At 45.4% G+C, this 27761-nt stretch overlaps 1 protein-coding gene across 2 annotated transcripts in view; it reads left to right on the forward strand.

The window, feature by feature from the left end:
- Positions 1-27761, forward strand: part of SCML4 (Scm polycomb group protein like 4) — a 552972-nt gene that overhangs the window by 505685 nt on the left and 19526 nt on the right. The gene's annotated exons all lie outside the window — the stretch shown is intronic.

Genomic DNA, 27761 nt, shown 5'->3' on the forward strand with positions numbered 1-27761 from the left:
AGCAGCATTTCTGTGATGAAAACACCTTTTACCATTCATCATATTTTATCTGATATCAGCTCATAGTTATATGTAGACCTTTCAAAGATGATTTTCAAAATCCCACATGCTACCTGTTAATTTTAGAGGTGGAGTCACCCATCATTTGTAAAGAAAAACCCATACAGGTTTTCAAGATATTCACAATGCATATACAAGAATCGAATTAACATATAATCAATGTCACTGTTCATCATTTGCATAATTATTGGTAATATTGGAAGCATGAAGTTATTATTTGGTCCTGTTAAATGTTTAGGTACTGGATATGAAGGTTTCACATTATTCATTGATTGCCATTGCCTCCATTAAATAACGATTCAGCTGTTGGACAAACAACAAGCTTGGCAAAGCCAATAGGTCTTGCTTATGCAAAAGCTATTGGCTTTGTCAATATGTTTTAGGCATGTTCTAGCCAATGTCGCTGCTTTTTTAGCATGGCTAAATGTTAGAGGCATAGAGCAGAGTGACACGGGGTGATGTAGAGTAGAATGGCAAAGAATGGAGTAGAGTGTCGTAGAGTGGAGTGGCATGGAGTGTTGTGTATTGTCGTGGCATTAGAGTGGAGTTGCCTAGAGTGTCTTACAGTGGAGTGGTGTAGAGTAGAATGCATTGGCGTATAGTGCTGTAGAGTTTAGTGGTGTAGAATGCAGTGGCGTAGAGTGCAGAGGCTTAGAATTCAGCAGCATACAATGTAGCATCTTAGAATGCAATGGCACACATTCGAGTGCAGTGGTGTAGAGTGCAGTAGTGCAGAGTAGAGTGGTGCAGAGTAGAGTAGTTGCAGAGAGGCATAGACTGTAGTGGTGCAGAATGCAATGCTGCAGAGTAGATTAGAGTGGCATTGAGTGTAGTGCTGTAGAGTGATGCAGAGTAGAGTGGTGTAGAGTGGTGCAGAATAGAGTATAGTGCCGTAGAGTGCCGTGGCATAGAGTGCAGTGGCATAGAGTGGAGTGCTGCAGAGTGCAGTGGCATAGAGTGGTATACAGTGGCATGGAGTGGCGTAGAGTGGAGTGGACTGGTGTAGAGTGCATAAACGTAGAGTGTTGCAGAGTATAGTGGCATAGACTGCAGTGGCATAGACTGCAGTGGCATAGAATTCAGTGGTGTACAATGCAGTGGTGTACAATTCAGTAGCATAGATTAGAGTGGTGCATAGTAGAGTGCAGTGGTGAAGAGTACAGTGGTGCAGAGTTGAGTGGCATAGAGTGCAGTAGCTTAGAGTACAATGCTGTAGAGTGCAGTGGTGCAGTTTAGAGTAGAGTGGCATAGAGTGCAGTGGCATAGATGAGTGCAGTAACATAGAGTGGAGTGTTGCAGAGTGCAGTGATGCAGAGGAGAGTGGTGTAGAGTGCAGTAGCGCAGAGTTGAGTGGCGTAGAGTTCAGAGGCAGAGTGTTCAGTGTTTTTCAGTAGAGTGCCATAGAATGCAGCACTGTAGAGTTGCATAGAGTGCATTGGCGTAGCGTACAGTGGCATAGAGAGCAGTGTTGTAGAGTACAGTGGTGCAAAGTAGAGTGCAGTTGCAGTTGTGTAGAGTGCAGTGGCATAGAGTGCAGTAATTTAGAGTAGAGTGGTAAAGAATGGAGTGGCGCAGAGTGGAGTGGGCGGGTGTAGAGTGCAGTGGCATAAAGTGCAGTGGCGTCGAGTAGATTATTTCAGGGTAGAGTGAAATGCCGAGTGGAGTGGTGCAAGGTAGAGTGGCATTGGCGTAGAGTGTAATGCCGTAGAGTAAAGTGGTGTTGACTGCCGTGGCTTAGGGTGTAGTGGTGCAGAGTAGATTTGAGTGGCGCACAGTGGATTGGTAGAGAGTGCAGCGGTAAAGAGTCGAGTGGTAAAGAGAAGAGTGCATTGGCATAGAGTGTATTGGCATAGAGTACAGTGGCGTAGAATCCGGTGTTGCAGAGTGGCGTAGATTGGAGTGGCATAGAATGGAGTTTTTCAGAGTAGAGTGAGTGGTCTAGACTGGAGTGGAGTAGAGTGCAGTGATGTAGAGTAGAGTGGCGCAGAGTGATTTGGCATAGAGTAGAGTGGTTCAGAGTAGAGTAGAGAGGCGTAGAGTGAATTGGCATAGAGTTAAGTGACATAGAGTGAAGTGGTGCAGAGTGGAGTAGAGTGCAGTGGTTCAGAGTGCAGTGACGTGCAGTGGTGTAAAGTGGAGTGGTGCAGAGATGAGTGGAGTGGCATAGAGTGGAGTATGCATGGAGTGGTAGTACACTGCCATTACAGGCAACACATTTTCAATTGAAATGACCATTATTTTTGCACAGACATACAGTCTTACTAATAAAACTATTCAGCACATAAACAATAATGTGTGGAAATGGCATCATCTAGTGTATTGATTTGTTTTGATCATATTAAAGTATTTGTTTCCAGAACACTTCAGCATTAACACAAAATGTACTTTCCTAATTCTTATATATTCTGAAATACTTCTACAGTTTGTATAAATGTTATTGTGCGCAAGAAAAAAACACTTCCTACCCCCCATATCCAGCAAGATTGTCACATAAATCCTTTCACTTTGAAGTCTCAGAAAGAGGAATAAACACCAAGCTCCCTCAGAAGACAGAGCCTGACATTTCGCCTCTGTCTTTGCATGCACAGAATTCTCACGGATTGCTTACAAAATCCCTCCTATCTTATCCCAAACTAAATATTGGCTATTACACAGAATATTACACAGAACAGACTGAACACCATCACGATTACGCTAATTGTCTCTTAAAGATAATCTGACATGCTGGAACTGCAATGAGGAAACTGGTGCTCTACCACACCTATTGTATTTCTACCGCTCAGTGTCTCTATTCAAGGATAAGGTATTTACTTTTATCTCAACACTGTTTGGCTTTCAACTCAAAAGAGAATTAATTTCTCTCATTAATGGATTTCTAGATCAACTGGTGGGCTTGACTAATGATAAAACTATTGCTGAACATTCTCTTAACGGCGGCCTGCCAGTCTGTGATCCAGTAGCGGCCTGTGGTGGGAGTGCTGCCGAGCGCTGATGTGGGGCGGGTGAGGGGCAGGGTGGGGGGTAGTAAACGGTGGCATACGGCCGCACAGAGGTAAGTACACAAACAAATAAATAAAACTAATTTCGTTGCGCGCTCTGCATTGCATTTGGCGATTTCATACACCCTCATCCAGAGCAAGCGATGCCCGCGGGAAATTATATTGTCAGCTCCAAAAACACATACAAACAATTATGCATTCAATCCATACAAGCATTTCATCATTTTATGAATTTATTAATCTTGATCCTACGTGCAGTTTCAAAAGCACACTGGAAAAGCGCACCTGTTAACTGAAAAGAATTAACACTTTCAGCTGCAAGACTGTAAGCCCTAAACTAAACTAAGTTAAATTACGAATAATTTCTAACCAATTTATCAGCACCCTAATGAGATACTATGGGCCATATGTACGACGAAGTGGCGGAGCATGTCGTTAGCCTCCTTGGCTTTAAAACGACACGTTCCGCCACTTTGGAAACGCAAGGCTACACCATATTTACAAGGTTGTGGTGCAGCCTTGTGTTTCCCCCTGCGATGCCGCTAAGTTTCACAACTTAGCGCCAACGCAGGCACCCTTACACCAGAGTGCAAGGGTGTCTGCGTGCAGGGGAGGTTTGTTTATGTACAGGAAGGTGTCCCTTCCTGCACATAACCAATCCTAAAATGCCATTTTGTAACTTTCATGTGTGCTGCTTCATGCAGCACACATGAAAGTTACAAAATGGCATTTTTAAAAAGGTTTGTTTATGTACAGAAATGTCCTCGTTTCGCCATCTTAAGACTAGGGTTTTCCTAGTCTGAAATTAGACGCTGCCTCCTAGGTACCCCACCCTTGTACATAGGGGGCAGCGTCAAGTACAATGGGTGTTGCGGTGGAACGCCCACCACAACACCTACTGCACACCCCTTTCATGCTAAACATAGTGTGAAAGGGTGCCTTACAAGGCAGCGTTAAGCCACGTTAAGTGGCTTAACGCTGCCTTGTACATAAGGCAAAGCCCCTATCGCCACGGGAACGTCACAAAATGTGACGTTCCCGTGGCGATAGGGGCTTGTACATATAACCCCACGTGTGGGCTATAGATTATGACAATGTCATTCACGTAAACTCGATTGAAAAATCAAATACGGGTCGTGTATTCCAGACACTACATTTGACTGTGTAAGATTTGAATTACAAAAACAAAAATAGATGAACAGTTGGCAAAGGGAACTAATGAGCCAATTTGGTCAACCAGAACCAGTAATATACTGTAATGTTTATGATGAAGGTTATAAACCGAAAAGCACTTAAAATAAATGTTTAAAGCAAGGTGAAGAAAAGTAAGATAAGGGAAGATGATTAAGTAAATTGATACAATGTGAATATAAATCAATCCACAAGGAGAAATTTTATTTTAAAATTGTTCATTTGAAGAGATTAGATTAAATCTATTCTTCGAACGAAAAAGCAGGATTTTAATCGATTGATTCACAAGGAGTGCGTCAAGTGAGAGGTGGGAATTCCTAACCCCTGGAGACACATTACCTCTTTAAACCTCCCCCACACACACCCGTCAGTCTTTAGTGATGCACACTGTGTGCCTTTGCTATTTCAGTTGACTTGAATCCGAAGGGTCCTTTGTGGTCCTGAAAACTTAAAATACACCTGTGACATCGCTAAATCGCGTTCGCTAGCTCAGTCCTACCTTTCACCTCCCTACAGTCTTCATCCAAACTCCCCCAGGCCTATTTCTGTGCATCTCGCACCTGCTAAAATCAGTAGTGTATGAAAAGCGCAGATGGAAATAATAGGGCTGGAAAATTATTTACTGCAAAATGTCAACCTTATTTAAATATCTCCATACAAAATGTCAACAAGCACCTGAGCTAACTTCAAGTAATTGCACCCGAATGTAGCAAGACTGGAGACGGAAGAGTAAATAAACAGTCCTATAAAAGCTGGGAAGTGGGTTTGGCTGCCATTAGTGCTGTAAAAGTGGCGGGATTTTCATTTGTCAGCTTTGCCGTGTTTCATGTGTTGGTCCACAAAAAGATTTGACATAGTCCTTGCCCAGACACTTTTGTGTGAAACTGGCCTGTTAAATCGTTAGCGTGTAAAATAGTAATGAGACCCAAAAAAATATATACAACAAAGGATATGTTCAAAAGCACAAACTGACAAAATGTCACGTTTATATCTTCCTACAAAAAACTGAGGATCAAGAACTTGCCCCCACAAGTGGCAAGTGACGGAGCATTTCTTACACTGAGGGGTATATTCTCAAGAACGTGTGATAACTACAGCAAGAGTTACTTAACGCAACTCTCAACATCGCAGTCCATCGTGGGAAAATGAAGCTGTGTTAACTAAGTATTCACAACAGGGCAGTACCATGCGATAGTCACACAACTACTCGTCAAATGGCCGTGTTGAAATCAACGCCACGCCGTAAAAATGCGAAACACGAATGCCAAAAAGCTGCGATGAAGCCAATCGTGATACAAAAAGCAGCGAAAACTAGCGACAGGCCTGCAAATCCCACGCGTCTGGCGGGAAAATGCACCATAAAAGCAACAAAAACAACTCACCAGAAAGAATCCAAAGTGGGTAGCAACATGGATGCACCATGACCAAGCGCAGAGGCCAACGTGAAACAGAAACAGGCCAATCAAACGTGACAGAGCAGGGAACTGTGAGATGCATATGTACGGGTACAACCTCACATCAGTCATGTAGTCCAAATGTCCACTGTCCCCCCTCAAATTGCCAGCACCGCCCAAACAGTCACAATGTACATTGTCACACAGTTGGCATGTCTACAAGAACAATGCGCCAACATAAATGCCAACACAATGTCAACATGCATCTCCCCTTCACATTGCAGAGGAACAAACAACACCTCAAGAAGGTCAGACCAGACCGCCCATCAGTGATGCCGGAGACGACCACCACACCTTCGACACCCTACAACAGCCAATGGACATCCCACGCAACCCACCACCAGGACCAGGGCAGACAAGCTACTTAGAGGAGAACCCAGCCCCTGCAACAGACCACACAGCAAGCACGGCAGGCTCACAACACTTCACCGACCCACACATGGCACTCCAATGCCAGGTGTCAGTACGCCAAAAGGAGGTGGCCGAACAGGTGCGGGTGTGGTCCGAACCCTTGGAAGGCAAACTAGATCACATACGTGGGTGTCTATTGCCCTTCAGGGACCACCTACACCCCACAAAGGAGACCCACACTGCCATAGAGACACATGCAGATGCACATTCCCAGTACAGAACCACGCCCAGGGGCACGCAGATATCAGTCACACACCCATGTTGGCTCTGCGTACGACGGCCTATGTCCACTCCCCTTACGAATTGAATGGGTGATGACAAAGCTACATGTCCAAGCTCTAACCCGCTGCCTGCGGTGACATGTCTGCGTCTGCTGTACACAGAGCAATGTAATTTCCTAGGGACTAGGGCCCTCATGCATACAACAAGACCACAGGGACATATGCAGATATCATGTTGAACTGGCTATGGGCACGTGCCCCCGGTCCCTTTATTGGCAGGGCCACATGTACAGTGACGCGTGTGCTGGATGGGTGTGGGGCGAGTATAAGCTAGCCCGCACGGAGTGCTTAGTGCTGGCAACACCTTGAACAGTGGACACCAGTGCAATGGAAACAGAAAACACCTGCATTACAGAGTCAACTGCTGAGCAACATGGAGGGAGCCGGAGCAAGTACAGAGGTAACGCAACATACAAACAGAAGTGTCCGTGAGTTTCTGTGCGATGAGGTTGGGGCCCCAGAGCGGAGCGCGCTCATGTGAAGAAAATGTCTAGGATTGTGTCCCTTCTGGACATTCCAGATGCAGCTACAGTGGAGGGGTGTCACACCTGCATCATCCTCCTCATCGTTTTCCCAGGTCTCCCACACTGCCTGAGGTGACATTGCTGCGTGAGCTCTCCACTGCACATAACCAAAACAGTGATAAACGATGATTCATGGTACACAGAGCTAGTGGCACCTGGAGTGCTGAGCAGGGGATCAGGCAGAAGATGGCATCCACGACAGGTGCGAGCAACTCCGTCAGTCTGCCAGTACGACCATTTCGACATTGGCAGTTGGTGGTTGGAGTTGGTCCTGGGGGTGGTGGCGTGTGCCTCCTGCGGTGATGCGACATCCGGGCCGGTCGGGACTCTATTTGATGTGTGAGCCCTGGTGGGCCGCAGTTGAGGCCGGAGGCAGCGGACAGCGCAGGGCCACAGACACATGGCGTTGATGACCCCAAGGCCATTGCCTCAGAGGCCATCCAATATCTCAGAAGAATGGGTCCCGGACATGACCAGCACAGAGTTAGCGGCCCCGGATGCACAGCGGCCAGCACTGGCACCCCGCCACGGGACGGTGACTTGCGGTGCAGTCAGATGGGCCACGCGAGCTGAGTGGGTCCTCATCAATGTCCGAAGTGTATGTGGCGGAGGGTTGCGGGGGACCATGGAAGGTGTCCTCCAGGGCATGATGCAGAGGGTGAAAGCTGTCCGGAAGCAGCAAATGGAGGAGTGGAATGCCACAGCATCGTTTTAGCCACAAGGTCAGTATCACCGACATGATGGCGACAACAACCCCAAGTCCATGGGCTCAGTCGCCACCAATGTTCAACCATGGGTCACGGGGAACAGACTTAGTGGCACCGGGGCTGAAAGGGGATGCAGTCTGCGTTGAGGCCTGTACAATGACATCAAGACAGCCATAAATAAATCAAGACTGAATTCCAATAGTGTGACCTACTCATCTGCAGTGTAGGCCTGAGGCAGCGGTCAGCGCGGGCCAGACGCGGTTCAGCGAGCTCCTCCTGGAACTCTAACACATGACGTTGACTTGACATTTGGGTGTGACTTGTGGTTGACTGAGATAAAAGCACCAGAGCCGAGCGGGTGTTCAGTCAGCGACGATGACGTGTCCTGCCTGGTACGGACTGAATTGGATTGGCGTGAAGCCTGTTGGACCGCAGTGTAGGCCGACAACGTAGTCATCAAGGGCCCACAGACACGTGTGGTTGGGATGCCAGGCACATACTTGGTGTCAGCACATCGAAGGGAGTACCTTGATGTAAATGCTGCATTGATGTGCTTACTCGGACAATGTATGATCCAGACACAGTCCCAAATGTGTGACCTACTCGCCCGGAGCGTAGGCCGGAGGCAGCTGTCAGCAAGGGCCCACAGCCATGTGTCGTTGTCTTGCGATGGACAGAGTTAGTGACACCAGGGCAGTTGTCGGTAGTGTTCGATCACCTCCGCAAAGATGATCCTTTTACCCTCCGAACTGAAACGCACCTCTCCTAGCGTGGAATGATATGTACTCTACCATTGACAAATCAAGACTCAGTCCCACATGTGCGAATGACTCGAACACAGCGTGGGCTGAAGGCAGTAGTCCGCGTGGGTACACGGACACCTGTTGATGGAATGCTATGCAGACTTGGTGTCACCACATCGATGGGAGTATAGTGAGATAAAATCTGCCATGATTGATTTTCTCTACCATTGTGTAATCAAGACTCAGTTCCAAATGTGTGACCTACTTTTCCGCTGTGCATGCAGGTGGAGTACATCAACAAGAAGGGAGTACTGCGGGCCAGTGTAACGGAGGCCGAGATGGTCTGAGGAGTCTGCCTGGTTTGCGGCACTCGGGCTTGAAGCATGCACCGGCATGTGGTGGGCCCTCATCGACACACGCCGGTGTCGGCAGGTGTGCATTGAGACCTGGGTGCGCTGGGCCTGGCAGGACTGGTACGGGGCCCTGCGGCCCGGGGTGAAGCAGGCGCACAGGAACACAGGCAACACTGCTCACGGCGATGGCGGGGTGAGGGACGCCACCCTGGCAGAGTCGTTGGGCATTCCGGAAGAGGACCACGCCCAGAGCTACGTGCTTTTTATTCACACCTCTACGCGTGCCCGGCATACACCGGGCCAGCCCATTCCGCTCACACTTACAGGGGGGGGCGTAACAAGCTACATTTCCAGGATCTACCCCACTGGCTGGGGTGACATGGTTGCGTCCACTGCACTATTCTACCAAAAGATACTCCCCACCACTAACTCAGAGATGAGATTATGAGTTAAATTAGAACAGACCTAGAGTTTTCAGATGTTACGACCCCTAAATGAAGATTAGAATTGGACACCACTATTCAGTGGGGAAGGAGGCAACTCCTTTTGTTTTATATTCCCTCACACACCCTAGTGGTGTCATGCTTCATCATCGGGACACCTCGGCCCCTATAAATCGAGGTGGACTCAACCATATCTCAGGGAGCTCTTATGAAGATGTATTTTGGCCAGGGGGATAACGATTAAAAGCCACAGCAGTTCCCAGTATCCCTTTTATTCTTGGAACTGTCAGTGGTGAAAATAAAATACAATGTTAGGGTCAAGATGGGATATTATGGTCCTAAGACCCTAAAGCCAACATGTTTCAGTCCTGCTTGGCCCCATAAAGGGTGCTGGACTTTCTTCAGGGCGGAAAAAATGCCCCCTGGATTAGGTATAGGCATTGGCTGTGGCTTTTAATCTTTATCCCCCTGGCCAAAATACATCTTCATAAGAGCTCCCTGAGATATGGTTGAGCCCACCTCGACTTATAGGGGCCGAGGTGTCCCGATGATGAAGCATGACACCACTAGGGTGTGTGAGGGAATATAAAACAAAAGGAGTTGCCTCCTTCCCCACTGAATAGTGGTGTCCAATTCTAATCTTCATTTAGGGGTCGTAACATCTGAAAACTCTAGGTCTGTTCTAATTTAACTCATAATCTCATCTCTGAGTTAGTGGTGGGGAGTATCTTTTGGTAGAAAAGTGTATAACCTGGGAGGGTGTACTCCTCCCCCTCTTTTTCCTCTCAGCCCCCCCCCTGTAAGTTCGGAATCCCTTCCTGCTTACATCAGTATTTAATGCGTCCACTGCACTCCATATACCGGCGGTGTATGTCGACATGGATATGTGTGTGGTCTGCATACTGCAGTCTGGTCATCGCTTCGACGCCACACTTGGTATTGTGTACATTGTCATTCATCGGTCACTTGCCTCCTTCGCACATGCCTGGTCCCCACCTCTTCCCACAATCTGATATTGTGTGGCTGAGGTGGGGTGGCATGCAGTTGATGGCTTATGTGCATGGCTGGCCCAGGTCGGCAGAGTGAGTTGTGCTGTCGTGTCTGGTGGGTGGGCATGTTGTTTGGCATGTTGTATGTGAGTGTGTAACGTGTGCATCCCCAGTGTTATGAGTAGCATGGTTGTGGAGTTGAGGTGTGTGGTGTGTTCATTTGGTACTTGCCAACGAGCAGCGCATTTCCATAGGTGCTAGCCAGTAAGCTCCGTGTGATGATTGGCTTTCGGAAGATGTAGGACTCATGCACTCGGAATGGGTGGTTGGCGTCATCATTGGTGGAGATTCCAAGGTGGTCCACTATTGCCTGTACAGTGATGGTATGCGTGTGCTTTCGGTAGCGGATATTGTGTGCAGTGTCACCAGGGGGCACAAGTAGGACATATGTGCATTCAATTGCCCCCTGACACGTGAGGAAAGCCAGCTATGGCTTTGACACCTTGCTTGGTCTCCAGCTGTTCCTGCGCAGGGAGAAGGATAGGTAGTGTGGTACCAAGCTGATGATGGCAGCCGGGACAGTAGGGGGGGTCTTGGATGTGGCTGGTAGTAGGACTCATCCGACTCTGGCGGTTGTTGGTTGGCAGGTCCCAGAGGCCAACAGGTGCAGCACAGCCAGCCGCTTTGTCTGCGGAGTGATGTTGGTTGGCCGATGTGTTGGTATTGTTGGCCTGTGGGCAATGGTGGTCAGGATGCGTAGGATGGTTGTCCTTTTGAGCCTGTGGTGGGCAATGACGTTCCCTGGTGTTGGGTCTGTGAGGTTGGTGCGTTTTCAGCAGGTCGCTGTCTTTGTCTGCGCTGCCTCAGTGTTGGGGGTGTGGTGGGTGTCCAGGGGGTTGGGGGTGGTCATGAGGGTGTTGGCGGGGGGTGTTGTGGCCCTCTTGGGAGTCCAGCCCGCATGATCAGTGGCTCCATGACATCTGTTGTTCTTCAGGTGTGGCTGAGGGCTGGGCTCCCTAATTGTGGTGCAGGCTGCCGTCTGACTTTAAACCAGGTCAGAGAAGGTGTTATTTTCCTGCTGCTAACGTGCCTTATCGCATGTTTCGTGGGCTTTTCACCGATCTGGCTGGTCGTTGAGAATGTTGTGGAGTGGTGTTGTCCCGGCTTTTTGCTCGGGAACGCCTACTCTGCATCTCATTAGCGATAGTTGTGGGTCATCTGTGACATGTATTTTGCGACTGCTATCGCAGGTAAACTGGTGCTATGGACTGTTAGCACCAGCTTGTGAATGGGGTGATAAATTTATCGCGACTTTGGCTGCGATTAAGTGCCTTTAACTCGGCGATAGCTCCTTGAGAATATGCCCCTCAGTTTTATAGTGGTTGCGAAGGGAACTTGGCTGTATTTAGGATTTTAGCGCAGATTCAAAGTGTAGTAGGGAGATATTTGTGAAAAGTTTACATTTTTCAAGTCTGTTTTTGGATACTTTGTTTTGGCTTTATGTTTTCCGTATGAAAATATGAAATATAGGCGCTCATAGGTAAGATACATTATTTCATCACTTCCATACTCTACACTGTTAAATTACCTCCCTTCAGAGCACCCTCATTGAAACTACCCACAATGGGGCCTATTCACAAAGACATTTTGGAATCGGGGATGTAGCTGCCACCGGTGCAGCAGGTGCGGTGGCACCGCGGCTCAGAGTGCTGAGGGGCCCACTGAATCCTGATATTGGTTGTATTTTGGTAACCCCCAACAGAGGTCAAAGGGAGCAATTTCCTTGTTTCCACTAGGGCCTATTTCATTCTTGCTAGGCTACTGTTTGGAATACTACAATACCACTCCTGTAGTACCCTTTTATGCACTTATGCATGTTTTTGAACTTGATCCAAAATACCTAAAAATGACAGACTGTGCCTTCTTTGCACTTTTACTAATGGCAAGTTGAACGATTCAGGGCCAATTCACAAAGGCCTATAAGAGCAAGTGAAAGAGAACTCCTTTAGTACTATTCCCTGTCCTGATAAATGCTTTTGTGAATTGGCCCCACTATATACATAAGTAAGAAAATAGTACCACTCGCAGCAATTTTGCACATCTCCACCATCAGTCCACAAAGGTTGGGACTGGAAGCTGCCCTCCTTTGTAGCATCCCCCACCACTGTTCTGGCACTGCCTGGAGCACACACTAGTATAGACATGAAGTCCAGGCATACAGTTGGAATGCCTTTAATGTCTATGAAGTCCAACAACCAAACCCACCACTTGGTAATAACATATACAGTGAAAACTCTTGGCAATGTTTAGAGACCAAGTTATTTTCAAAAGCTATAATACTCAATATGCCCAATCCACTTAGGCAAATGTAGGTGCAGAGATGTCTGTGCACATAGATTTACGCCAGTACCTGGGTGTAACTCTTTACTTAAACACAGTTCAGCATTCCTGAGGGGGATTTATGCATTGTAGTAAGAATATGTGCTCCCTTCCCTCTTTTTGAAAGGAGTGGGGACACATACAACTTCAGATATGACCATAAAACTACTACTACTAGTAACTTTACGGTGCAAAACCATTGCATGTCCCACTGTTTAATATTTTTATTGCATGCCTACACCCACAATGTGTATTTTTTCTTTATAAAACGTTTAATTTAACCTACAGGTGCTTGCTGACGTTGTGTGTGCCTATTATTGTGGATTGGTAAGTGACTGAATGTTAGAATGAGTCTGGGTGGATGAAAGGATATATGGGTGCAAGGATGAGTGGCAGAGTGCATTTATTGTAGCGTCCTCCCCAGCCTGGGCACCCACCAATGACTACGCCACATATGGAGCTTTGAATTACATGTCTTTATTCATCTGTGTGTAACCGCAAACTCAACACTCTAAACCTGAATTCACTTCACTACGCTCATACTGTTATTATACAGTTCCATGGAGTCCATCAGGAGGCAAAAGGGTTCTGTCATTGCTAAATCACGCAACACTACATCTCACCCTCTATTAAATAAAATATTTCAGTTTTTTACAACTATATATGCAATCATATTTCTTTGAGTCTTCATGGCGCTCGTATCACATGTCCCGATCATGTCTTCAGAAACTGGAGACAGGCAGTAGACGTGTCCGTGATCTGTGTTAGCGATGTAGGAACAACGGCAGTCAGGGAGTTCTCAATTGTCCGCTCAGAACCAGTTTCTACATTGACATCAGTGATGGACGAGCGATGAGCCACATGTCGAAAACGGGAGGGATCTCACGTAATGGACTTCCAAGGACGTTAGGCAGTCATCATGGTCCTTTGCTGTTCACAGCATGAAATTGCTCAGCTTCGAAGGGAGCATCAGATTTTTGTTTTCTAGACTGAAGGACAAGCACTCGATCCCCTGTAGTAAAAGTAACATCATTTGTATGCCAGCGCTTGCCTGTATCGGCCTTCATTTTTCTTTTATGATCCAAGTTCAGGTTTCTTCCTCAGTACTGGATCTTCTGTTGGTCTATTAAGATAATGTGGTTGGCTCTCAACCAACATCAAGATTGTAGGGCTTTCACCTGTGGTTGAGTGAGGGGTCGAAAGGTAAGCTCGAAGAGTAGAATTCAAGACAGTTTTAAGGTCGAGTTTTTCCAATACAAAAAGCTAAATAGCTTTCTACTCATGAAATGTTCAACAAGGCCATTGAACTGTGGCCAAAGAGGGTGCTCTTCTGATGCTTCACATTAAGATGACTGAGAAAGTCTCTGAATTCTCGACTGTTGAAAGGTGGACTGTGGTCAGATTTTAAGATTGCAGGAACACCCCATGTCATGAAGATGCAGTCTAATCTCTAGATGACTCTTTCTTGAATGATAGATGAAAGATCTACTATCAAAGGCAAATGGGAGTATTCAACAGTCACCATCAGGTGATGTCCTTTGTGAAGAAGACAGAAGAAGTCAATGGCAGTTATTTCACAGAAATGCTTTGGCAACTCTGACACGTTTAAGGAGTATTGAGTGGCTTTCAATGAAAGTCAGTTGCAAAGATGACAGGCCTTCAATTCTCATCGAGATGAGGAAACCAAACTCGGTCTCAAAGAGCTCATTTTGTGGCAACAATTCCACAATGTCCTACATGGGTCACTTCAATTATCAGTTGTTGCAGACTCTGGCAAAACAATTCTCGAACCTCTCAAGATAATGCCTTCTTGAGTAATGGACAGTTCATCTTTGACATTTTTAGAATTCTGGTATTCACTATCACTGGTAACAGATCAAGTGTGCTGGTTCCAAAACTGATGTGTAATAATGTCTTTTAGTTTTAACATGTCACTATCTCGTTTCATGTTATGTTATGTTATGTTACCAGATTTCTAAAGCGCATAGCTGCCCGTGAGCGTCCCAGCGCTGTTTCATGGCAGTGACAATTTGTTTTAATGAAATGGCAGCTGGTGTGCTTGATTTCACAATGAAATTTATGTAGGCTTCAGACTCTTGGAAGGGGTACCATGGCATTGTAGAAGTACTCTTGAGGTAGTCAGCAGGGTTTATTCTTTCCCTGGATGGGGCACGATTGTGTAGTTGTATTCTTGTACTCGTAGACCCCAATGTTCAATGCGAGACGGCATCTTTGCCTTTGGATTGCCAAGGATGGTCAAGAATGCTTGATGATCTGTCACAAGCGTAAAAGGCTTTCCGTACAAGAATACGTGGAAATGTTCACAAGCCCACACCACTGCTAAACTTTCTTTCTCAGGTTGTGAATAGGCACGCTCAGTTTCAGACAAACTTCTGTTTGCATATGCCACAATATGTTTTTGAGCATTTGGGTGTCTGCTGTGCAAGCATCACCAACAACCTCTGTATGACGCTTTGGATCAAAGTATGCCATTTCAGTATCATTCTCAATAGCTTGTTTGATTTTCTTGAAGCTTTTCTCACATTCATGAGACCAATGAAATGAAACATTCTTTATCATCAAGTCTCGCAATGGAGCACTTACGGTGGCAAAGTTTTGTATGTATCTAGAGCAGTAGGTGGCTGTGCCAAAGAATGAACGTAACATGGAAACATCTTGTGGGGGACCGGCAGCTGATTGGCTTGCACTTTTGCTGGGTCGGGTGTCATACCCCCATCAGATATGGCCAAGTAATTTTACCTTTGTCTTTTGGAACTCACATTTCTCAGCATTCAAAGTCAAACCTGCATCAACAAGTAAACGACACACTTGCATGAGAGCTAATCATGCTCCTTCTGTGTAGCTCCGTAAACCAATATGTCATCACTATATTTGAAAGCATTCATGACAGGCTGCATGATATGTCAAATTACATCTTGAAAAACTCCGCAGCCGATGACACTCTGAAACTTAGGGCCTGATTTAGGTCTTGGCGGATGGGTTCCTCCATCACAACGGTGACGGATATCCCGTCCAGTTAAATATAAATCCCATTATATCCTGTGGGATTTATATTTCAGTGGACGGGATATCCATCACCGTTGTGACGGTGTAACCCACCCGCCAAGATCTAAATCAGGCCCATAGTCTTTTATATCGGAACAGACCAATATGTGTAGAAAAGGTTGTAATGTACCTAAAATTCTCCTCAAGTTCCAACTGATGATATACTTTTTTCAAATCAAGATGAGAGAAGACCTTCGCACCATTCAATTGTGTTATCATGTTATCATGTCGGTAATGTGTGGACCTGGATGTCACACTCTTTCAATTGCCTTGTTGGTGTGACGCATATCAACACAGGTGCTGTACTAAGAACTTAGCTCTTTTTGGCCACTACCACTATGGGAGAAACCCATGGAGCTGGACCAGTGGCATGCTCAATGATATCATGTTTGAGTTATGATTCAAGCTCTTTTTCAACAACTTCCTGCAAATGAAATGCAATTTGTCTGTGTCTTTGAGCAACAGGACGGACGTCCTCATTAATGTGTGATTGTATTTTCATAGTCTTGATTTTTCCTAACCCATGAAACAATGAAGGGAACTGGCTTACTATTTCATGATGAGCATTCATATTATAGTTCACTGATATCAGTCCCATATCAGTAGCTGTGCTGAAGCTGAGTAAACAGACACTTGATGCCGTTCCTTGAAGTATACAAATGGGTGCTTGTACTTTCTTGTGTTTCATCATTGCTTCAAATGAACCTTGACATTTTATTGGTGTCACAGCAGACAATGTATACACTTTAGTTTTTGATTCTGTATGTCGTGGCAATGGAGATAGTTCATTGTATTTCTCCTCAGGCATAATATTTATCTGCACACCACTGTCCATGAAAAACTGTATCAAGCGACCATTTACTTTTAGTGTAATCTTTGGACAATGTTTGAATGACTTTGGGCTTTTTCATGTCAACTTTTCTTTGACTTGTATTTTTCTTCACGTGCGACCAGTCCAACATTCGTACGTTTTCCTGACATAAACATCAACATTACACAACCATCTCCTTCACTTGCACTTGATATTGATACTGAAGAACTTTTTTATGATAACTTAGATGACAATCGACTTTGTTTGGTGTTGATTGGCCTCCACTGGTGTTGTTGCTTGGCCTTGTGGGTGTGTCTTTGAACGTCGCTTTTGGCACATTCGGGAAGCCATTTTGTCTCGCACCATTACACACTTACTTTTTTCCTTCGCCTTGTAAACCGCTACAAAATGGTTCTCCGTCCCACAGCATTTGCAAATCTTTCCAGTGGTGGGACATTTACCTTCGTGTGGAAATAAAAATCCACACCTGAAACACAACTTTTTTTTTTCCATTGAGACATCACTCTGTGCCCTTCAGCCTTGTGTTTTTTCTTACTTTTCATGTTCATGACTGACTCACTCTGGGCACCCCCGGCCTCCAAGTTAGCAGCTTGTTGATCATCATGCTCGTCAGTTCTGGCAGCCATGAGAACTCGCTCCAGATTAAGAGTTTCTCTCAGCATTTGTCATCTGAATGAATCCGACAGGCATCCGTCAATAAGTCTGAGATGTATAGCTTCCTAATCATTAAATTACAGTGTTGATGAGTGTATCCAGTCTCTCAACAAATTTGTCGATGGTTTCACCCACTTTTTTGTCGTTTTTGACTGAAAATGTACCTTTTCTAATTAACATTGGGCATTGGATTGAACTTGCGATTCAAGGCCTCTTTGATGTGACGATATGTAATTTCGTCAGCTTGCGGCATTTTCTTGGTCACTTCTTTTACATCTTCACCAGCTAGATCCTTAAGGTATCTGATAAGCTTCTTTTTATCTGTAGGCCTGGGCAGAGATCATGGAGTTCCGCGTGAAGTGACAAAGACGGCGCTCCGCAAACAGCGGAGTGAGGTGAGTAGAGCTGCTCATGCCCCAAATGGAGCAGAGTTTACCACCCAGGCCTAATTATCTGTTTCTTCTAGCGCATCAATGAAATCATCAAATGTCTCTCTCCAAGCAGTCCATCTGTCACCAATATTCTGCTTTTTGGTGGTATCGAGTTGTATTTTCAGGAAGACGATGGGATTGTTGCCAATTATGTGATTGGCTGACACTGAGAGTGGAGTTCTCTCTGACACCGTCAGCTGCCCACAAGGACCCACTTCAACCATGAAATTTCTAAGACCTTGTGCTGTGCTGAACTCTGGGTCATCTTGGACAGTCTGTGGAACCTTGACCTCCCTCTTGGTCTCCATTGGAACCCTTCATCTATCGGGAGAACTTTGGAGTCGTTCTGGGCCACCACTCGGCAGCTTTGGTGGTGTGCCTCTTTGATCATGGATGGCTCTGTAAGCACAATCCTGGGCACTTTTCCTTGGGCCACTTCACCCAGCGATGTGGTGTGATGGCTCTCTTTACTTGTTTCTGGTAAGCAGATGATTTTCAAAACCTTGTTATATCCGCCTTTAGCGCTAACACCCCATATGATGTATAGCTTGCTGCGTAGCAGTGTGGTACCGCTCTTTATGGCCTTAGCAGCAGGGTCTTGGCCAATGATGTGTAGACTTCTCAGTGAAGCTTTCATTTTCTTCAAATGCATCACACTAGCTGGAGTTGTGCTTTGATTCCGCAAACGCCAAACGTTGATTCTGCACTTAGACTGAGGCACACGTGGCAGGCGCAAGCGGTTTTCTGGACCACGTCAAACTCCCTCGGAGAGACCTGTCGATCTTTGGGTTACTTATCCCCTATCTCGTCGCCAGTTGTAGCGTTCAACCTATCCTGGGCACCCGCCATTGACTACCCCACACACGGAGCTTGGCACTACTCTTCTTTATTTGTCTACGTGTAATCGCAAACTCAACATTCTAAACCTGCATCGCTTCACTACGCTCTAACACTTACATCACAGTTCTACATAGTCCATCAGGTGCCAAAAGGGTTCCATCATTGCTAAATCACACAACACTACATATATGATTTATTGAGTTTCTAAACTTATCAGTGACAGAATAGCTACTTACATTTAGAAATCAGACCTTTGGGCATAGCCAATGCTTGTTTTGTATATTCATGTTACTCTCTGTAACTCTTCTTAATTTTCCCTTTTCCCCTCCCACTTTGTTGTAGATAGTTCCCTGCTTACCCTAGTGAATCCCAGTTTTACACCTAATCTAAAAACCATGTGTGCGTAGTTCTGCTCACTTTCAGCAGAGACCTGCACACATGAAGGCCAGGACATGCATAGGCATAGAACTACACTCTTACCTGTGTGGATGTGATTAAAAGTATGTGAAGTATTGCCACAACACATACTCATAAATATCTTTGCAAATTGGCCCCATAATATAACACAACACACCATAGCAAAACATAACATCGCAACTTGAAACCTGATAGCATAATCAAATCTTGGCTTCGATATGCAGAATAGCTGTTTGTGTGAACCTCATTTACTTGTGAGTGTCATGTTTGTACCAAAGCTACCTCACAAAATATGCCTAAAGGACAAGCCGTTTCCCCACTGATTCATTTCACATGTAACCTGCAATTTTCAAGCTACAAGTTCAAAGTGTAATGTTTTTTTATGCCTCCTGAACGATCACAGCACTTTACTGGTGCTCACTGCTTGTTTTGCAGACAGCCTTTATTTAAACGAACAATGCATGAAGCCTGCCATATTTCCTGGTGTGTGGCTACGCTGTAAATGCTTTGAACATGCACTTCCAACCCCAGTGAACATTTATATCTCCTCAGGGAACATGAATAAACCAAATAAAAACACTTTTATTCCACAGTAGCATTAATCATTTGATCTAAAACAAGGGTGTGCTGACGCGACCCTCAATCACCCCTGTCTTAGGTTATTAAAAAGTCACTTGGCCAATGTTGATACACAAGCTTTCAGTAGCTTTTTCCATGGAGATTGGTTCGGGAATTTCAACTCCTAGAAAGTCCGGATTAAATATTGTTATAGTGTGGTAACTTATGTCATGTGAAATCTGCACCACATTTGTTTGGCTGCAACTTACCACTATATAAACACATACATATTCATTTAATCCACCAAACAAGTAGAAATCATGAAACACGAGGGAAAATGTTATGTCTGTAAATGTGTTTTCTTTTCTGTCAGCGTGTTCCCTCTCTTTGTCTTTACCATTTTTAGGTCTTGCCTACTAGACAGTGCATGCGCTGTCTGTTTCAAGGTGTATTGTGAGCTTGCAGTAAGCCTTGTTCCGGCAAATTGCTTACCATTGGTTGGCTTCATTGTCACTCTCATTTGCATACTCTTTTTTCATGAGCTTTTGTGGTCTCTCCTTGCTCTTCTTGTCTTTGGCCCTCCCCTGGAGCTTGAATACATTACTTGTGTCCTTCCACATTTTTAAGATGGTACTTTTTTCTTTTTGTTTAAGCACTCCACAAGAGTGCATGTGTTTTCTACCTGTCTCCCCCGTTTATATTCAATTTTGCACATTTTATCTTTCCTGTGTGCTTCTCCCCATCTGCTCCTGTTGCTCTCTTGCCCATTTACTTTTCTTCCCCCACTCCATATTACTCTCCCTCATTAGTTTACTTCCACTAACTGCACCATTGTGCTGCTTCTCCCTGCCCTGTGTTGCTTCCTCCCAGCCCTACCTTGGTTCTCTCTGCGCTCATGGTTCTTCCCCTATCCCTGGCCTCCATTATCCCTTTGAACTTAACTCCCAGAGAAGCTGAGGATATTTGGATCTACTTTGCCAGGGATCCAGTATTTATTTGCCAAGATTAAATACTGCAACTCCACTTCTAAAGGGGTGCAGTGGCAGCAAGAGCCCCATGACCTACAATCACAGCCCGGGGTGTCATGGTGGAGGAGTTCAGGCCCTCAGCCTTCTTTCACTGAAGTACGTGACTCCCCACTCTGCCACGTGACACAAGTTATTCTTCTGCTCTCCCAGAGATGCTGCAGAGTGAGCAAAGCAGTCGCTCTTTCTTTTGTTCCATTTTACTTTGACTCTAAGGGCTCCTCAGTTTTACAGTATCACAATTTTTAGTTCTTGCCTATGAGACACTTTTTGCTGACTGCAGACAAAAGCCTATAGTGGACCACAGTGCTTTAAGGGGGATTAAAACGGTGACTGGGTCTCTGTAAGGGTTGTGGCCTAAGTAATTAAAAGTCTGGCTTAAAACATGTGAACTATAATTCTTTGCTTTACAAAGCATGCTGCTTAACCAGCACCTAGGTGCCTCTTTGTGAGTTTTCTGCCATTGCACCAAGGCATATCACATAGCAAAAAACATATGCCTAAAAGAAGCCAGCACTAATGGCTTTGTAAGTGCTTGTTAGCAGTTTGATTTCAGTAACAACACTAATTTTGTTGTAAATGACTAGAATTGATAATTACATATGGTACCAGTGGTGGCTGGTGACATTTGAAAGTGGTGAGGCGTAAACATTGTGCATGACTTATATAGCGAGCCATGTGAACAAGTGCAATGGACAAACCTGCGGTCCATGGTGAGTCCCTCTCCCGAGAAGGAAACGAAAAAAAGATTGGCAAATGTTGCATTTTAAAGCAAAGAATGCAGCGATAAAGCAAGGCTTATTAAGCAGTGGGAACATATAGTCTTGAAATATTAAACACATTAAAACTGCCCCAAATCTTCCTGCATTAATATGTTCAACAGTTACTTTAATGTGTAAATTGTGCAGCATGACAACTTTAGCCGTTTAAAGTGTATGCTTGCCCAGTGTCTTGCACTGCATGCAGCATTCACTTTGGAAAAATATGCTGTAACCAGACTTTGAGAAGCACCCACAGAGGCTGGCTGCAACCAGACATATAGAAATATGTGCTGACAGGTCTTTAAGTGAGATGAAAAAAGTGGGGGCTCTCTATAAAGGAACATGTCAAATACATTTCTGTGATTCCTATAGTGTGCCACCTGACCAGTATTTTGGTTCTCTCTGAGATATAAGTTTATCGAGATAAATGACACAACAACTGACATATACCTAAAGCCTGTCAGTATGATTGAGTTTGTCACTGGGTGTTAGCTGTTTAAGATAAATGAGTAACAACATTGATTTCTTATAAATAATTAACATTGGAGATGTTTAAACTCTGAAATAGTGAGTCTGTGAATCAAATAGCATTGAGGCCTGGGGATGTAGTTTTGGCCTTCAGTTATGTATGCTTTATGTTAGATATGTATCCTCTTTTTCTTTGCATAACATGTTCATCTGCACATCTCCAACCCCCTCTCTTTCCTCTTCAGTATCCTCTTTTCACTCTTCCCCGAATGCACTTACACACATCTGTCACTTCACCGCTCCCAACATGCACTGCACTCCCTCAAATTGAAGCACTTTAATTTCTCTTACTTTTGCCTTGCAAATATTTTGACATCTGTGTACCACTTCGCACACATATCCACAGAATTTCAGTTGAAAATGGACTACATAAATATTGTTCTGTGTGCTCTGCAGGGAGGCCAACCCACTGACAGTCACTTTGTTTGGCTTTAGCCTTAGTGCCTGCATGCTCAATCAAAGCCCCTCATAAACACCTGACATGGCTCAAGCCTCAAAGTATGCACTAAATCACTGTAATGCATTCCCTCGATGTTTTTAACATTCATTGTTTGCAAGTCAATCCACGTTTTTGGCATTAGGTTTAGCTTAGGGGCATGAAGACAGGGCCAGTTTTCACTTCACACATCACAGAACTGTCCACTGTAAGCACAAGTTCCACAGTAAGCACATATCTCTCACTTTGAGCTTGACTTGGATATTTAGATCAACTTTCAAGGGAACAAGAACCCTGCTCGTTATTTGGATCCGTTTCGCGGGGAAATAAAATACAGCAGCTCCACTTCTAATGGAGCCAGCAATCTGCAGCGAGGGCCTGGGGTGTCACAGGTTAGCGTGATGAGGGGTCTCAACACAATATACATAACACAACATTAGCATGCAAACACTTACCATTACCGAGAACAAGGCACCAAATCAGAAGTCCTTACATCCAACCCCACGTATGACGAAACGGTGGGATCTATGCCTTTGAATGACGGAAGTCTGAAATCTCGCAGGGATGATTTCTCCGATGTCCAAAACCGGGACGCTTATTCCATCACCTACAGAGTGTAGGATTAGGACTAATCTCAATATTCCTATTATAAATTATTGTCTACAAGCCACCTCAGAGGAAATGGGGAAGATATCAGAGAGGCTGGAGTGGGGACGTCGACGGGGGTCTAAGAGAAAATGAGGAGTTAATCTAGTGCTGATTCTAGCCTGATTTAAATGAAGGACATGCATCTGGTGAACATCATTACCTATTTTGTAGGAGATGTAATCATGGCCTAGATGAAATGTGAACAATATTTAGTGGGCATCTGAGCCTTTTTTAGTGGGCATCCTCAACTGGTCCTGTGGAGATCTTAGCCACATCTTGTGGAGATCTCTACATGACTTAGTACAGATTTCATTCTTAGTCTAGTGATAAGCTATGTTTTGGTCTTTCAGAGATACCAGCATGCGCCAATGAATAGGCTAGAAATTCTTGTGAACTCAGCCTGGTCTAGTGAAGATCTAAGCATATTCTAACTATGGTTCCATCATCATCTATTTACAATATCATATAGTTAAATGGAGATTTCAGTCTGATGACATGGAAAACTCTTTGTGCCCGACTGGACATTTCATCCTGTCCTACTGGGAATTTCGGCCTTGTCTAGTGGTGAACTTAGTTTATACAATTACTAATTTCCCACTGTTCTAGTGATCTATACATGATTCCAGAATGATCCAGCAGAGACCTCAGCTTTCTCTGGGTGATACTCTCATTCTGGTTTAGTGGAGATCTCAGTTGATCTAGTTTATCTCAGCCTGGTCTAGTGATCTCATTCTGCATCAGTGGGATTTTAGACCTGTCTACCAGAATCCTCAGTCTCATAATAAACTCCGCTTTCTCTGGGGGAATCTGAGCATGTTCTAGTTGAGGTGTCAGCCTGGTCCAATGAAAACTGCTTTCTAGATTATTACATCTCTGCCAAGTCTTGTTGAGGGATCAAATTGATCTAACAAATAGTACCGCCTGGTCAAGTGGGATTCGCAATAGAAAGCGATTAATGCAATAGAAATGTTTGAACTAATGCTTTGAAATCACCTGGAATTCAGCAGTCAGCATAATTCGTTAGCTTCTCTTTTCTATCATAAAACTGATTGACCTGATGCAAACACCCTATCTACAAAAAAAAAGAAAATGATGGCCAGGGCACTGATAGTTGCTTAGGAGGACAATCCACGGCATGTCGATCAAGTTTCTTTGTCTTAGATTCTCCATAGGCGTAGAACAGACCTAGATGTACTACAGGCCCCTTTCTCGCAATGGCAAGAGACTCATGATTCACCCCACTGATGAGACCTAATGTGGCAGAAAGAGGTCACTGAGTGCTTCTTGTCTCATGAAGAGAGGCCATGGTGTGCGATTTAGACTAGGCTGATCTTTTAAAGGCAGGGCTGGGCTTATTTGCATAATGTTGCCCTCCTTCTGTGATGACACGCGCGAGCTACTAAACTTGAACCTGAAGAAGTTAGTCCCAGTAGTTTGGAAGTGTTGGATCGAGGATTTGAATCCCATGTTTTGCTCTCTAATAGAGACTAGACCATGGTGTAGTTAAGATTAAAGTTTGGCTACCGTACCTTTTCGTCTGGCCTACTTAGAAGTTCTGGGGATGGTTAGAATTCTGGGAATCCCAGTACCACCTTGGGCCATCCATCATTTCTGATGATTGCTGTAAGCGGTGGCTGGTCGGTGCATGTCTTGAGAAGACACCAAAGGGACCAGCGTTACAATTGTGTCTTCCCCCCTAGTGTGTGATCTTGGGGAAATCCGTTTTTAGGTCTCGGCTGCGAAAGGCTGCGCTTGCGCAGTCTCGCTCCGAGATTTAATGAGTTTGAGTGACTTTGAGAAGAGGGGCTTGCACCCGCCCCTCTTCTCTCCTGTTCTCCATTGGCTGGCCTCTTAAATGCTGGCCAGCCACTGGAGAAGAGGTCCAGTCACTCCGTTGAAGCCCCGTCCTTTTCGGATCGGGGGGCGTGTTTTTTGCGAGAAGTCTCAGGGAGGAGACAACAGCAAAACACGCCCCCAAATCCGAAAAGGACGTGGCGTTTCTCCGAGGCATTTTCTGCTGTGCCTCGGAGAAAGGCGGTGGTGTGCATTTTGCTCTGCCTTGTTCCTCATATCGATTTACTGTAAAGCGCTCCAGTAATGACAGGTTTTCTCCTACTTACGCTAACAAAGTAGGGATTTCCAACTTTACAGGCGAGAGACTCCCCTTCCCACAACCCCACCGCTGACAGGAAATTCAAACAGCATAGAGCAGGTATTCGTGGTTTAGAGCTGTAAAATGTGAATTATCCTAAAACAAGGCAGTCAGCCTGCGCTCACCCCAGGTGGAATATTGAGAATTAAGTGCATCAAAAGTCCACTCGGAGGAGTAAACTTCTATGGGCCGGAATATTTATGTTTATACATCTGCATACATTACAACATCACAAATGATTAGGCTCTTAGGCCGGACTCACCTCCTCCCAGCTCCGAGGTAGGCCTCAGGCCTCGGCCTTTCCTTGATGTTCTTGCCGCCCCAAGCGAGGGGGTTCCCGGGTAACGCTCTAAGCGTGGCCCGGGGAAAGATGAGTTTTTGGAACAAATGGGGGGGTTAAAGAGAAGACCGGCCGAGAAGTATGTGGGGTCACACACTCGCCCCCACCGGGAAAGGGTGGCGGGGGGTGAAACCAAACTTAGCGCTCCGATCCCGGCTTCCCGGTTGCTAGGTAGATTCTCTGGCCATTGACACCCCGCTTCCGGGTCCGAGCGGCCCTAACAGACAGCTCTGTGTAACCAATGGGCGTAATGGAGGCAGAGATGGGCGGGACAAACACTTCAGTGTACCAAAAAGAGAAGAAGGACGACAAACGAGCCTCTCATTGAGACTTCATCGCCGTTAATGCAAAGCGATAGTTGCTATCGACATAGAAGAGGGCAAGGTGACGCCCGCATGGTGCGAATAAATAGCTAGAGTGCCAACTCTCGAATATAATTATGGCCAGCACTCTGCGCCAAGCTACAGGTAGAAGAGGTTTTGATGACCGCGTTACAACGGAGCAGGTCATGTAGGTAGGTGACTGCAGGTTATTTATAAACATTTTTGATTTTTTTCCCACTCTGTGAAAAACATTTTTAGACATCAGAATCTAACGGTGTTTTCTAAAGTATGCTTTCTGCATATTTTAGAGCCAGTGTGTAAACTAAAAAGCCACACAGTTGTTACAATCAACAATTAATTATACTCACCCTAAGAAAAACCGACAGCATAATATAGATTTTGCACAAAATACAACCTTCCAATAAATACACAGAGATTCCATCTGCTTATCCAAATCCTTTAAAAATAAATAAAATAAAAAAAACAGTGATTACAGAAAACTGGAATATAAACTGGCAGCAGAACCTGCAAATTAATGCTATTGAGTCAGTTACATAAACAAAAAAGTTCCACATGTGACCTTGCTCTATCAGCTTTTATACAATTCATAATTGTATCAAAACAATGTAAGAAACACAAGACTAATTCAAGATATTCTGCTTAGTAGCTGTCTATTTTAACATTGATAATGTAGGCCTAGAAACAACGATAGGGTGGAGGGAGGTGGAAACAGGAGGGAAGCATAGGGTGGGGGAGGGGGTGGAAACAGGAGTGCAAGTGGGGGAGAAAGGAGGACAGGGCTGGACTGGTTTACAGGGAGGGCGCAACTGGCAATGCAAGAGGGGTACTTCCAGGACAGGACTGGCCGTGGGGCACAGGGGGTGGCCTTGGTGCGCTCACAGACAGAGGCTAACAAGACATGACAAGCATTTACAATGCAACGGTCTCGGCATTGTTAAAGTTAGAGCTATTGCCATTGCTCATGACAATGCCGTTTCTTTAAATGTTTTAAAAACAAAAACATAAACAAAAATAATGTCATGAGCAATGCCAATAGCTCTAACTTTACCAATGCCGAGACCATTGCATTGTAAATGCTTGTTTATTCTGTGCTGCCTTTAGTCCTCTTGTCTAGACGTAGGCTAAGCACTGGTGTTTAAACGCTGCGAATGCAACAGGAAATTTTAACAACTCAAACAGCAGTTGAGGCATTACTGGCAAACACAACCAGGGCTGTTTCTGTGACCTTTGCTGTTACCTCTACACTTGATTACCATATACTCTCATCGCCCTTTATAGTGCCCCACATTGTTGCTCGATCATGCTCGGTTCCATACATTGTGCAATGCTTGTGCCAACATTTTCTCTCCTTTTGATTCCTCTGGTTGGCCACAATGCCTCTGAAGTGCCCCCAAAGCCTCCTCATGAATGGACTCCGCACGAATAGCAACATATTTCCACATAAAAGCCCCCCCCCCATGGCCTGTCATAATATCTGTCCAAGGCTTGCCAGCATTTCAATGTCCTTATTTTTGGTCACTAGCAATCAGGGCTGGCTTTAGGGCAGTGCAACAGGGCAGGGCCGGCTTTAGCACTGGTGGCGCCCAGTGCGACAATCATTTTTGATGCCCCCACACCCCATGACCGCTTCCTCGGATTCTCTCACTACCACCGGGCAAAAGTGCTCCTCATCTCTCCAATCATAAGTTATTGCTAAACACAGCGCCCTCCCCAGAGGTCAGCGCCCCCTCCACAAGCCAGCGCCCAGTGCGGCCGCACCAGTCGCACTGCCCTAAAGCCGGCCCTGAAACAGGGCGCTGACCTCTGGAGGGGGGCACTGAACCCAGGGGGGTACACTGTGTTTAGCAATATCTTATGATTGGAGAGATGAGGGGCACTTTTGCCTGGTGGTAGTGGGAGAATCTGTGAGGATATCATAGGGAGTGGGGGTGCCAAAAATGATTGCCGCACCGGGCGCCATCAGCGCTAAAGCCCGTTCTGCTAGTAATTCATGATCTTGTCTTAATAAGCCTGGACAAAATGAAATATCTCGCTGCTGCCACCATGCTGCGCACCTTCCTTTGTCCAGCACCGAGGAGACATCAGTCGGGCCCCATTAATACTGCATTCTTTCCAGAGAGCTTGTCTCTGGCTCCACCAGGCAGCCCCAACAACGCACCTATCAGAGCGGTGCTTTAAGGGAGACATAAATATTA

The sequence above is a fragment of the Triturus cristatus genome, chromosome 6 (genome assembly GCF_964204655.1).
Source record: "Triturus cristatus chromosome 6, aTriCri1.1, whole genome shotgun sequence".
Taxonomy (NCBI): Eukaryota; Metazoa; Chordata; class Amphibia; order Caudata; family Salamandridae; genus Triturus; species Triturus cristatus.